Below are 11,021 nucleotides of genomic sequence, written 5' to 3' on the forward strand. Positions count from 1 at the left end.
GGATCAGAAAATTGGAATAATAAATCCTATACCCTCGCGACTTCTATAAGTTATATATATTCAATGGTACCGGGAAGCGCCGGGAACATGCTGTCGGTCGTCCCGTCGCCGGGATGAAGGGACGGGAGACAACAACACACGCATTCCAGTGGGTGAGGCTACACTGTCCAGTCGTGCGGGTCCCGTTTCGCTTGTAGTCCGTAGCTCGAGGAGACCATGTTTGATACTGATCGTTTTATACAGATAATCGAAGACCATACCTGTGTCTGGGACATGGCATACAAAAATTATATGGACCGAAATGAGCGAGAAAAAAGTTGGGAAGAGATCGGAAAAGGAATGTGTGTAACGTGGGATGAATTGGGACCACAAGAAAAGCAACAACAAGGCACGTGCATATATTTATTATTTATTAATGAAATATTAGTTTGACAGAACGAGATGGCACAACTGTAAAATTTTTCTTTGCATTATGGAGGATGCTGGTTCGAATCCCATTTTGTGAATTCTCATTTTCGTTTTCAATACTTTTTAGAGATCACGCCACATCATTTTGACAATTACCTCGATGTATCGAGACGTGAAGCCCGCTAAGTATGCTATAAATTGTTTTTAGTTAATTATGTTTCCTGATTTAAGTTCAATTACTTAACTTAATAAGTTGTAAAAGACGATGTTTCAGATAGGCCGAATATAAACAAATGTTTCACATCATACATTTATTCATTGAGCATTAGAATTTTTTAAAAGTGTAGATATACATTAATTTCTTATTATAGATACTGCTTTTCACTAACACCGACTCTATTAGAACATTGTTCGAGCGATTAGTTAAATAAAATGAATGAAGTTAAGTCTCATTTGCATATTTATTTACAACTATATTTACAGCATTAACTTACATGTTGTGTTTCAATATTTCTTGTTTGTTTATTAAATTATGACAATACGTGGAAAAATTTATTCATGGTAAATTATAAACATACTTAATAAAACTGTGTTTATGTTGTTCTTACATGACAAAAGTAAATCATAACTATACAATCTGCTTGCAAATTCAGGTAAAAATACCAAACAAAATTATTAAACATTACATTTAAGTGTGCTTTGAACCAAAAATATTTCATAATGTTATATTTTTTACTAAACATGGTCAACATTTTCATGCATTAAACTACAATGATATTCCTGGAATTAAAACATACGTTCCATAGTTTTTATATAATTGCGCGTCGAAATACAGATACAGGTGCAACTCAATTAGGCAAACATGTTATTAGCACAGTTTTATTTAAAACAAACCGTAACAAAGTTATCATTCAGTATCCTAGTACACTTTCAATCTTAACATCTTCATTTCTATAGTTTAACCCCTACATTGACCTACGAATATACGAAAACTATGGATTATAAAATAAAATTACTTGCGAACATTGCAATGAATGTAACGTGTAAAGTTAAATATGGTGACTACAAAGGTGCCAACTATCGCGCGCTTAACCTTTCTCAGGTTGTATCTGGCTGTAATTTTTTCGTTGTCAAGTTGCAAAGAAATGGTATGATCGCAAGGGTTTTATTTACAAATTTAAACAAACGATCATTACTATAATGGGAGTGGCGCCTCTCCCTTTACTTACTCTATGGCTGACATGATGAAGCATACGGCCAAGAATAACTTCGGTTACGTGACCGCGTATATTTGTCCATATTACTCTCTGACAGAGAGAGTCTGTTCTATGAATTTGAAAGAATAATCTATTATAATTATGAAAGGTTTTTACATAAATAAAGAGTGGATTATTAAAATAGCTTTTGAAGCAACGTACCAAATTCCTGTTAATATGGCGTCTTCGTGCGTGTTCGGCAATGTTCGTTTTACAACAAAGAAATATTGTGGAAAGACAGTTGGCAGCCGTGAATTTCCAAACATTACATCCAAAATGTTTGTAAATGTAAACAATCGTTCTGAAAATAACTGTGATATTTTAGTACAAATATTTCCGTTAAAAATCTGAAGATAAATTACCGTAAATGTTAACACGCGATTGTACACAAAGTACAAATATGAATTGTGAAATAAAAGGTTGCCATTTTGAGATGCTTCAACATTCACGTTTTTACTCAAGAACAAATATTTTAATTTTCAACTTCAAACAATTGTGAATTACTGCAATATTAGGTGGATTTATCGTTTTTCCTCGTGTGAGGTAACAAAGTTTTAGTTAATATAAAAAATTGTGAACGTTTTGTTAAACAATGTTTCTACTGTAGCTTTCAGCTTGGAACTAATGTTTGCGGTTCCGACGTCTTGGGTGCGAAAATAAGGCGACTTCCAATTTTTGCATCTCTCGTTTATGTAAAAATGGTCGCCTTATATTCGGACCAATACGGTAATTAAAAACAAGAAATTTTAACTAACATACACTTATGACCCAACATGAATGTACATAGACACGACACTTTACAAAACACTTAAAACTCATTATAAATTATTACATGTTCATTACTCACGATCTAGTGCTCTGATCTTCGCTATACTCACATTGAGCCTTAATCAGAGTCATATATTACAATTCCCTCACTCAGTGGTACTGCCAATAGTTCTGTGTCTGCTGTGCCCTTCCCCAGCCACGTTATCATCCTCGCTGCTGCTTTCCCCTGATTCACCCAGGTGAACTATCAAGGGAGCAACATCACCAATGTTCTTGTAGACTTGCTGCTCCCAATCTTGCTCAATTAACTTTTCAACGTGTGCCACACAAGCAGCCCACCTAATTGTAAACATTTGGTTTATAGTAAAAAAAAAAACTGATATCTCTGTTTTTGATTAAGTCAAGTTTTATTTTCATATATGATAAGGGAAAATAATAAAAAAAAAATACCTCTCGGGAGTGACAAAGTCTAGGGCTTCGCTCCAAATTTCATGGACAGCTGCATCATCAAATTTGTTGCCCCTTCCCATGTGGCTTTTGAAATAAGTTTTGCACTGGGACCAAACAAGCTCGATGGCATTGTAGTGACAATGATATGGAGGGAGTCACAGAACCTCATGGCCATGATCACGAACCATCTCGTCAATCACGTACCTTCAAAATAAGAATGGTGATCAGTAACTGATAATGTACAATACATACATAGGCATTAACAAAACTATGTTGAAATTTACAACTGCTTTTAAAAAATATATATACTTACCTTCCTCCTGGTCTGTGTAGTTTGGCTACCCGCAACAGTTCCTTGGCTGGAGCAGTTCTAGTGAACAGGATGTTATGCTGTTCCAGCCAAGAAACGACATCACTCTTCTTCCATTTGGAGTTTGGTGATTTATCGGTCTGTAATTTAATTGTTGTGTAAAAAATGTTAGTTGATATGGAAAATGGTAAGCAATGATAAAATATTAAAACATAACTTCAGAGTCAGTACTTTGCAACAAACTGTGGGTACATATGTAGTAAAAACTTGACAAAACAATGGGTATTATGCTTTTAGTATAAAACAGTTGAAATTAATTGACAGTAAACTCTGTTAGTATTTTTGGTGACAAGGCCAGCAAAAAATATTGCTGTTCATACAACTAGCACAAAATTACCCGGTAACCTCTAATCAGAATTTTAAATTGTAATTTGGAGAACACTGAATAAAATGTTTGATAAAAAAAACTCATCCTCTAAACAAATGTTTGACGTTACACATTGATCTCGAAGTTAAAAAAGACTTTAGGCTAAGAAATAAATTGATTGCCAACTGGTTTCTTAATAGGTATAATGAAAGCAAAATATTGAAACATAATATAAAAGATCATTAAGTCTAAAAGAAGGTTACAGGACTGAACCTTCTAACACAACAAAAATTTTTTTCGGATAAAGAAGTGATTGTAACATATAAAATACAAATTATGGATGTCTAAAATTCTTCAATTGGTATTGTTCAAGAAGGCATATATTACAAAGACAATACTCGGGCCACTGTGTCCGAGTGGTCAGAAAACTCGACTCCCACCAAGGCAATCCGGGACCAATGAACAATTTATCGCATGTGGTAAACATGGAGGACGATATCTTAGGCTGGTGAGGTTTCTCAGGGATCTACTGTTTCCTCCATTTTTCTCATTTCGCCACTTTTTCATTGCAGGTCATTATTTCATGTCATCCGTAAGGGTATTTAGATACCAGGGGCGCCCAGTCAGAAGTCTGCACTCTGTGTACGATACCTTGCCCTTGTGTACCCTCCCCATATGGTACATACTAATTATCAGTGAATTCAACAAAAATGCTATACCAATCAATGTGCTGTGATATGCAGCATTGTCCATGATGATGACACTGGGCTCCTCCAAACTTATCAGCAATTTCTCCATCCAACTTTTGAAAGTATCTCCGTTCATCTCCCCACGGTAGTCTCCACTCTTTTGACCTGAAACAAAAAGCAAACCAGCTTCCGGCACGAAGCCATTAACCCCTCCAGCGTGGACAACGATGAATCTCTTCCCATCACCTAAGGTATGCCTCTTCACTGTCTCGACAGAATCATCTTGCCATGCCTTTGCCACTGTTCCTGAAAAAAAAAAGGTGTAGAATTAACCTTTTGTTACCTGCCAGCATCCATAAATGCATTACATTTCTTTACTTAGGTAGTTTGAAGAATACCTTTCGCAAATATCCATGTTTCATCAATGAAGATGAATTTGTAGCATTGCAAAATGGGTCATAAGAATATTAAGAATAAATTTGAGGTGAAGGATATTTTTTTTTTTTTTGTTGATATAGAAAACAGTTCAGATATGTTAAGAATTGTTATTAATTACTTTGGTTAAATTTCATGGAAAGCCTTAAAATACTTATTTCCTTGAGATACTTAATTATTAATTTGAGGGTTAACTCTAGTTCATAATAATTAATGTTGACATTTGATAATTAATGTCAGTAATTAAAGCAGTATATATTATAATTTTACAGGACATCATTTTTAAACAAAAGTTTTTATATGAATTTCAACTTTGTTTACTAAATTTTTAACATTGTATTTGAATTTTTTGGGTAATTTTATATTCTATTGGATATTGCTAGTGTAATATTTTGAGAATAGTCTGGAAAGTACAGAAGGAAGAGCGGACAGGCGCGACACTCTGGCGCCAGAAAGCTATTTTTCACTTTGTAAATGCGTGTTTGGGATTTACGCGTCATGTTGTACGCACAGCTGTAGCGACCGTCTGGAAGGGTCTCTGGAGGCTACCACTAGCCAGCCAATCAGGGCGAGTCCTGGCGTGGTGTGATGCGCTCGGCCGAAATTCCTTATTTGGGCATGTTGATGAATGCTGTACTGTGATTGGTCGGTTGGCCCACGGGATTGCTTCCCTTGTCTTCACCTATACAAGGGAGGTAATCTCGTCTACCAACTCAGTTGTCGCTCGATTGTCGTCCAGTCCGGTCGCGTCGTCGGCAACTCGCACAATATTATGGAGTTGCACTAAGGGACAATTTAACGCCTAGGGGCTGGGGCCAGGCCGTAATTTTTTAAACTAAGTTCATTTTTTTTTTTCGGAATAATGTATTAGAAATTTAGGCCCTAGGCGTCGGCAACGGCCCAACTTCGCTGGACTTCGGTCAGTGCGCGACCGTACCTTGAGTTACATCGCTAACCAAGGGACAGTAATAAATTCTATTTTTTTGTGAGCGACAAGACTCAACGACCATCAACAGAAAAATGTCTGGTATGGTATGTATTTGGACCTCATCCTATCAAAATTCAAAGACGTCGTTAAAATTTAAATAAGTAAAGACAAAAACTGTACAAGTAACTAAGTTTTTCTAATTAAATTCATTTGTAAAATTGTGTATTGAAGCCATGTAACGATGAGAAAAAACATTTTTTTTAAAGAAATAAACAAAGATAATTTAATAAACTCTTTTATTTCCAAATAAAGCAGAACCTCAGGAACATTGTTTGTTTTGTATTGTTACGTTTCTATGTGTGGTTAGCCGGGCAAAAAACATACAACGTAACAACATGGCTGCCCAGCCGCGGGGCACGAATTTAGACACTGCCTGATGATAAAATAAACATTCGGAAAAACAGTAAAAACTTATCAAGTAAAAGCCAATCATGGCTAAATTAACTATGGTAATACCTTTTGGAACATCGGCAAAATTATAACTTGTGAACGAGTGATTCGAGAGTGGATCGTGTGATCTTCGCGTCGTACTTGTAAACATCAACAAACGAAAATGAGCGTGAGAAGCCAGCATTCACCGTTTACCAGCGCGGGACATCGTGGGAAAGGAATGCGACGAGAACTACATTTTAGAACATCGTAGAACAGCGCTTCGCAGAACATCGTGGGACACGATTCCAGCAACATAGATCATCTCGGTACTTCGCGGGACAACGAGGGATGAATCGCCGGAAACAGCAAGTCTAAATTGGACAGAAACTTACATTTTTATGGTCTAAATTTTGTATTTGTGGTTATCATTGTTAAAGTTTTTTTTTTAATGTGTTTTTAAAGGGTTGTTTACGTTTTTTGGTCATTTATAATTGTAAAACCAAAAGAAAAATGAGTACAGACAGTCAGGATGACCTTGCGGGTTTTCCTGAAACTTCAGGAATGTCCGATCCTAATTTGAATATTGAATTAGTGCAGGAGCAGTCGGAAAATATGGAACAGCCTGCAAATGGTAGTCCAGTAGAGGTTATGGGGGGGTCAGGTATGTCTAATCAAATGTTAGAAAAATTAATGATAATGATGGATAACATGTCACAAGGGATGCATAACATGTCACAAGGTCAGACTGAATTCAGGTATATAATGGAACAAAAATTAGATGCCACTAAACAGGAACTTACACAAGAAATTATACAAGTAAGACAAGAACTAACAAATACAGTTGAGAGCCGATTTAATGCACTTAAGAATGATCTTAATGAACAAATATCTTCCTGTGTCTGTAAAGTAAATGATTGTGAAGTGCAGATTGAGGAGGTACAGTCTAGGTTAAACACATGTGAAAAAACAGTGAATCAAGTTCAGATAAATTTAACACAAACAGGTAAAACCGTTCAGGAACATAGTAATAAAATTTCAGAACTCGTACAACATAATGAAAGTATACAAAACAAAATAACCAAGAATCAAGGGGATATCACAAATTTGCAGTTAAAAGTAACTGAGAATTCCCAAAATATTGATTACAATGAAAAGAAAATTCGGGAAGTCAAGGAGAATTTTGAGGCTAATGTTGAACGAATATTTACAGAAAATTCAAAAATAAATAACCAGTTAGAGAATTTCAGGGATGATGTGGGTAGAGAGTGTTTACAAAAAATGGAGGAAAAGTTGAGTAAGATTCGAGGGGATGGACAGGGTAATATTAGAAGTTCAGTTTTAACTGTAGACGAAGTAAACACTTTCGAAAAAACAGTGCCTAAATTTTTTGGGGATGATCGAGGGGCTACTCCAATACAATTTGTAACCAAATGTGAGAAAGTAGTTAACTATTTTGGTGGTTCGGATGAGCAACAGGTAGGATTGTTTATTACTAAATTGGATGGTGTTACATTGCAATGGACAATACATAAGAAGAATGAATGGAAAACATTTAAAAAAAAAAAAAAAATTATATATTTGCCAGTTGGGTATGTATTTTTTTTTAGAATAATTCAATGAAACATTATTATGAACAATCAGCTGTGCAATGTTTAAAGTATTTTTATGTTGATTTTGTAAACAAATTAAGGTCATCAAGAATTTTATCATGTTGGACTAGTGAACTATAGTGAACATTTTGCATATTTTTGAAAGATTAGTAGAGGAAAAGCTGAGTAATATTAGAGGGAATGGACAGGGTAACATTAGAAGTTGTTTCTTTGGGATGAAATATAGGAAAATTTTGTGTCAACAGTTTTGAAGTGATAATGTTGTCAATGTTTTGTTGGTGCAGATATGAAGAGTGGAGATATTGGTGGATTTGTGGGTCAAAGTGGTTATTTCATGGGATTTGAGGAGTTTATCATAAGCAGCAGAGAATTAGAGTAACAGCGGTTTTTAAGGGATTTTAAAGGAAATAATTTGTTTAGAGGTTATTTGTCGTCGTCGAAGTTGAAGTTTTTGTATTTGTCGTCGGTTAAGGTGGTCGTGGAGACGTAATTCCTGGAGTTGAAGATTTGTTGTCGTCGTCGAGGTTTCTGCCGAGGTGTAAGTTTTTGAAGATGTTGAAGTTTTTGTGTTTATTCATCGTCGTTGAGGTAGTCATGGAGACGTAATTCCTGGAGTTTAAGTAAGTTATTCAGAGTTTTTTGCTGTTATTGAGGATTCTTCGTTGACCAGGGGGTGTCTGCTTGAAGCTTGTAGAGAAACCAGTTTCAAAGTTATTTGTATTTTGCACTGATGAGAGGGAGATAACCGTTTGTGAAGAATTGTTGACACTTTGTAGTAAGAGAGATGTTTTCAAATTTTTGGCTTTTTGACAAGGAATTAATATTGCAATATTTAAGAAACAGTTTTTTGAATTTATATATAAACAAATGTTTTATATTAATTTTTCAATGTTTGGGTTATAATTTTGTAAATTTGTTTTAAGGATTTATAATATGAAAAGTCATGGTTTGCTATTATTGTGTTAAGATTTGCATTTCTAATGTTGATGTTAATTTGTTACATTTGTTTACACTTTTGTTATGGTATGTTATTTCTTTTGTTTCAACAATTTACACTTTTGTACTTTTTGATTTAATTTTGCAAATTCAATCAAAAAGTAGGGGGGGTTATGTAGCATTGCAAAATGGGTCATAAGAATATTAAGAATAAATTTGAGGTGAAGGATATTTTTTTTTTTGTTGATATAGAAAACAGGTCAGATATGTTAAGAATTGTTATTAATTACTTTGGTTAAATTTCATGGAAAGCCTTAAAATACTTATTTCCTTGAGATACTTAATTATTAATTTGAGGGTTAACTCTAGTTCATAATAATTAATGTTGACATTTGATAATTAATGTCAGTAATTAAAGCAGTATATATTATAATTTTACAGGACATCATTTTTAAACAAAAGTTTTTATATGAATTTCAACTTTGTTTACTAAATTTTTAACATTGTATTTGAATTTTTTGGGTAATTTTATATTCTATTGGATATTGCTAGTGTAATATTTTGAGAATAGTCTGGAAAGTACAGAAGGAAGAGCGGACAGGCGCGACACACTGGCGCCAGAAAGCTATTTTTCACTTTGTAAATGCGTGTTTGGGATTTACGCGTCACGTTGTACGCACAGCTGTAGCGACCGTCTGGAAGGGTCTCTGGAGGCTACCACTAGCCAGCCAATCAGGGCGAGTCCTGGCGTGGTGTGATGCGCTCGGCCGAAATTCCTTATTTGGGCATGTTGATGAATGCTGTACTGTGATTGGTCGGTTGGCCCACGGGATTGCTTCCCTTGTCTTCACCTATACAAGGGAGGTAATCTCGTCTACCAACTCAGTTGTCGCTCGATTGTCGTCCAGTCCGGTCGCGTCGTCGGCAACTCGCACAATATTATGGAGTTGCACTAAGGGACAATTTAACGCCTAGGGGCTGGGGCCAGGCCGTAATTTTTTAAACTAAGTTCATTTTTTTTCTTCGGAATAATGTATTAGAAATTTAGGCCCTAGGCGTCGGCAACGGCCCAACTTCGCGGGACTTCGGTCAGTGCGCGACCGTACCTTGAGTTACATCGCTAACCAAGGGACAGTAATAAATTCTATTTTTTTGTGAGCGACAAGACTCAACGACCATCAACAGAAAAATGTCTGGTATGGTATGTATTTGGACCTCATCCTATCAAAATTCAAAGACGTCGTTAAAATTTAAATAAGTAAAGACAAAAACTGTACAAGTAACTAAGTTTTTCTAATTAAATTCATTTGTAAAATTGTGTATTGAAGCCATGTAACGATGAGAAAAAACATTTTTTTTAAAGAAATAAACAAAGATAATTTAATAAACTCTTTTATTTCCAAATAAAGCAGAACCTCAGGAACATTGTTTGTTTTGTATTGTTACGTTTCTATGTGTGGTTAGCCGGGCAAAAAACATACAACGTAACAAATTTTGCACCCGTCGCCTTCAATTCATGGTAGGTTCTCAAAAAATCTCTTTTTTGAATCACAACATCTGTCCTATGCAAAAGAAATCGTCGACCATTCACCTTCTTCCATGTAAAGTTCATAGACTTCAACAACTTGCAGAGAGTTGATTCACCTCCCACCAAGTCCAACTCATTCTCTCTAATTTCTTTCAAAATGGAAGACTACGTGATGTGGAGGCCTGTAAAGTTTAAGAAACTGCCTTCAGATAAAGAAAAATCATGCCTAATGTAAGAAAGTATACTTCATGATTATGGTATTGTCAAACATTGTAAATTCTGTTGAAGAATTGCCGGATATGTAAAGTACATGCTAATATATTTTTGTCATTTTACTCATAATCTGCTAAAACTGTTTCTGTAGCTTTTTAAGACACACAGAGCAAAAATATTCTACACTAAAAGGTATGAAAAAATTCTTCACCGGAGAAAACATGTGTGAGGAAAATAGTGCATTACAAATAGGCTACAGCCTCACAGCCACAGAGTACAAAACAGAACAAAGTTTAAAGTAACAACGGAGAATGAAAAGGAAAGGAAATTATCGCAAAATTAATAATATTATACGTTGGCAGCAGATTTTATCCTTAATGTATTGCTTTGAACCGTCAGTTGGGATTTGGTACAACCTTCAATATTATCCGTAGTGGTACATTACTTATTTTTCCATTGAGGCCATTAAAATCTATAATTTACAACAGCAGTTTGTACATTGTAAATACCATTTGTCTAACAATACATTGCACTACAAAAATATTTAATGAACCTATGAAATATAACTGAGAAGTATTCTTGAAATTTGAAGTGCTATGGTACTGCAAAGAAATTTATAACCAACTATAGGTATTTATTATACACACATATTTTCAAATATTCAAATGCTGTATCATTTTATTGTTACAGG

General features: G+C 35.0%; 1 protein-coding gene across 1 annotated transcript in view; it reads right to left on the reverse strand.

Annotated features, from left to right (window-relative positions):
* Positions 1–388: 388 nt before the first annotated feature.
* The window catches only part of LOC134545117 (uncharacterized), a 29,512-nt gene continuing 18,879 nt past the window's right edge, over positions 389–11,021 (reverse strand). The window contains exons 2-6 of the mRNA XM_063388551.1: positions 10,181–10,299; positions 4,279–4,554; positions 3,196–3,332; positions 2,883–3,086; positions 389–2,771 (exon numbers count right to left, since the gene is read on the reverse strand). The gene's annotated coding sequence lies outside the window, so the exon portion shown is untranslated. The remainder of the gene's footprint in view (positions 2,772–2,882; positions 3,087–3,195; positions 3,333–4,278; positions 4,555–10,180; positions 10,300–11,021) is intronic.

Source organism: Bacillus rossius, unplaced genomic scaffold (assembly GCF_032445375.1).
Source record: "Bacillus rossius redtenbacheri isolate Brsri unplaced genomic scaffold, Brsri_v3 Brsri_v3_scf58, whole genome shotgun sequence".
Classification (NCBI taxonomy): Eukaryota; Metazoa; Arthropoda; class Insecta; order Phasmatodea; family Bacillidae; genus Bacillus; species Bacillus rossius.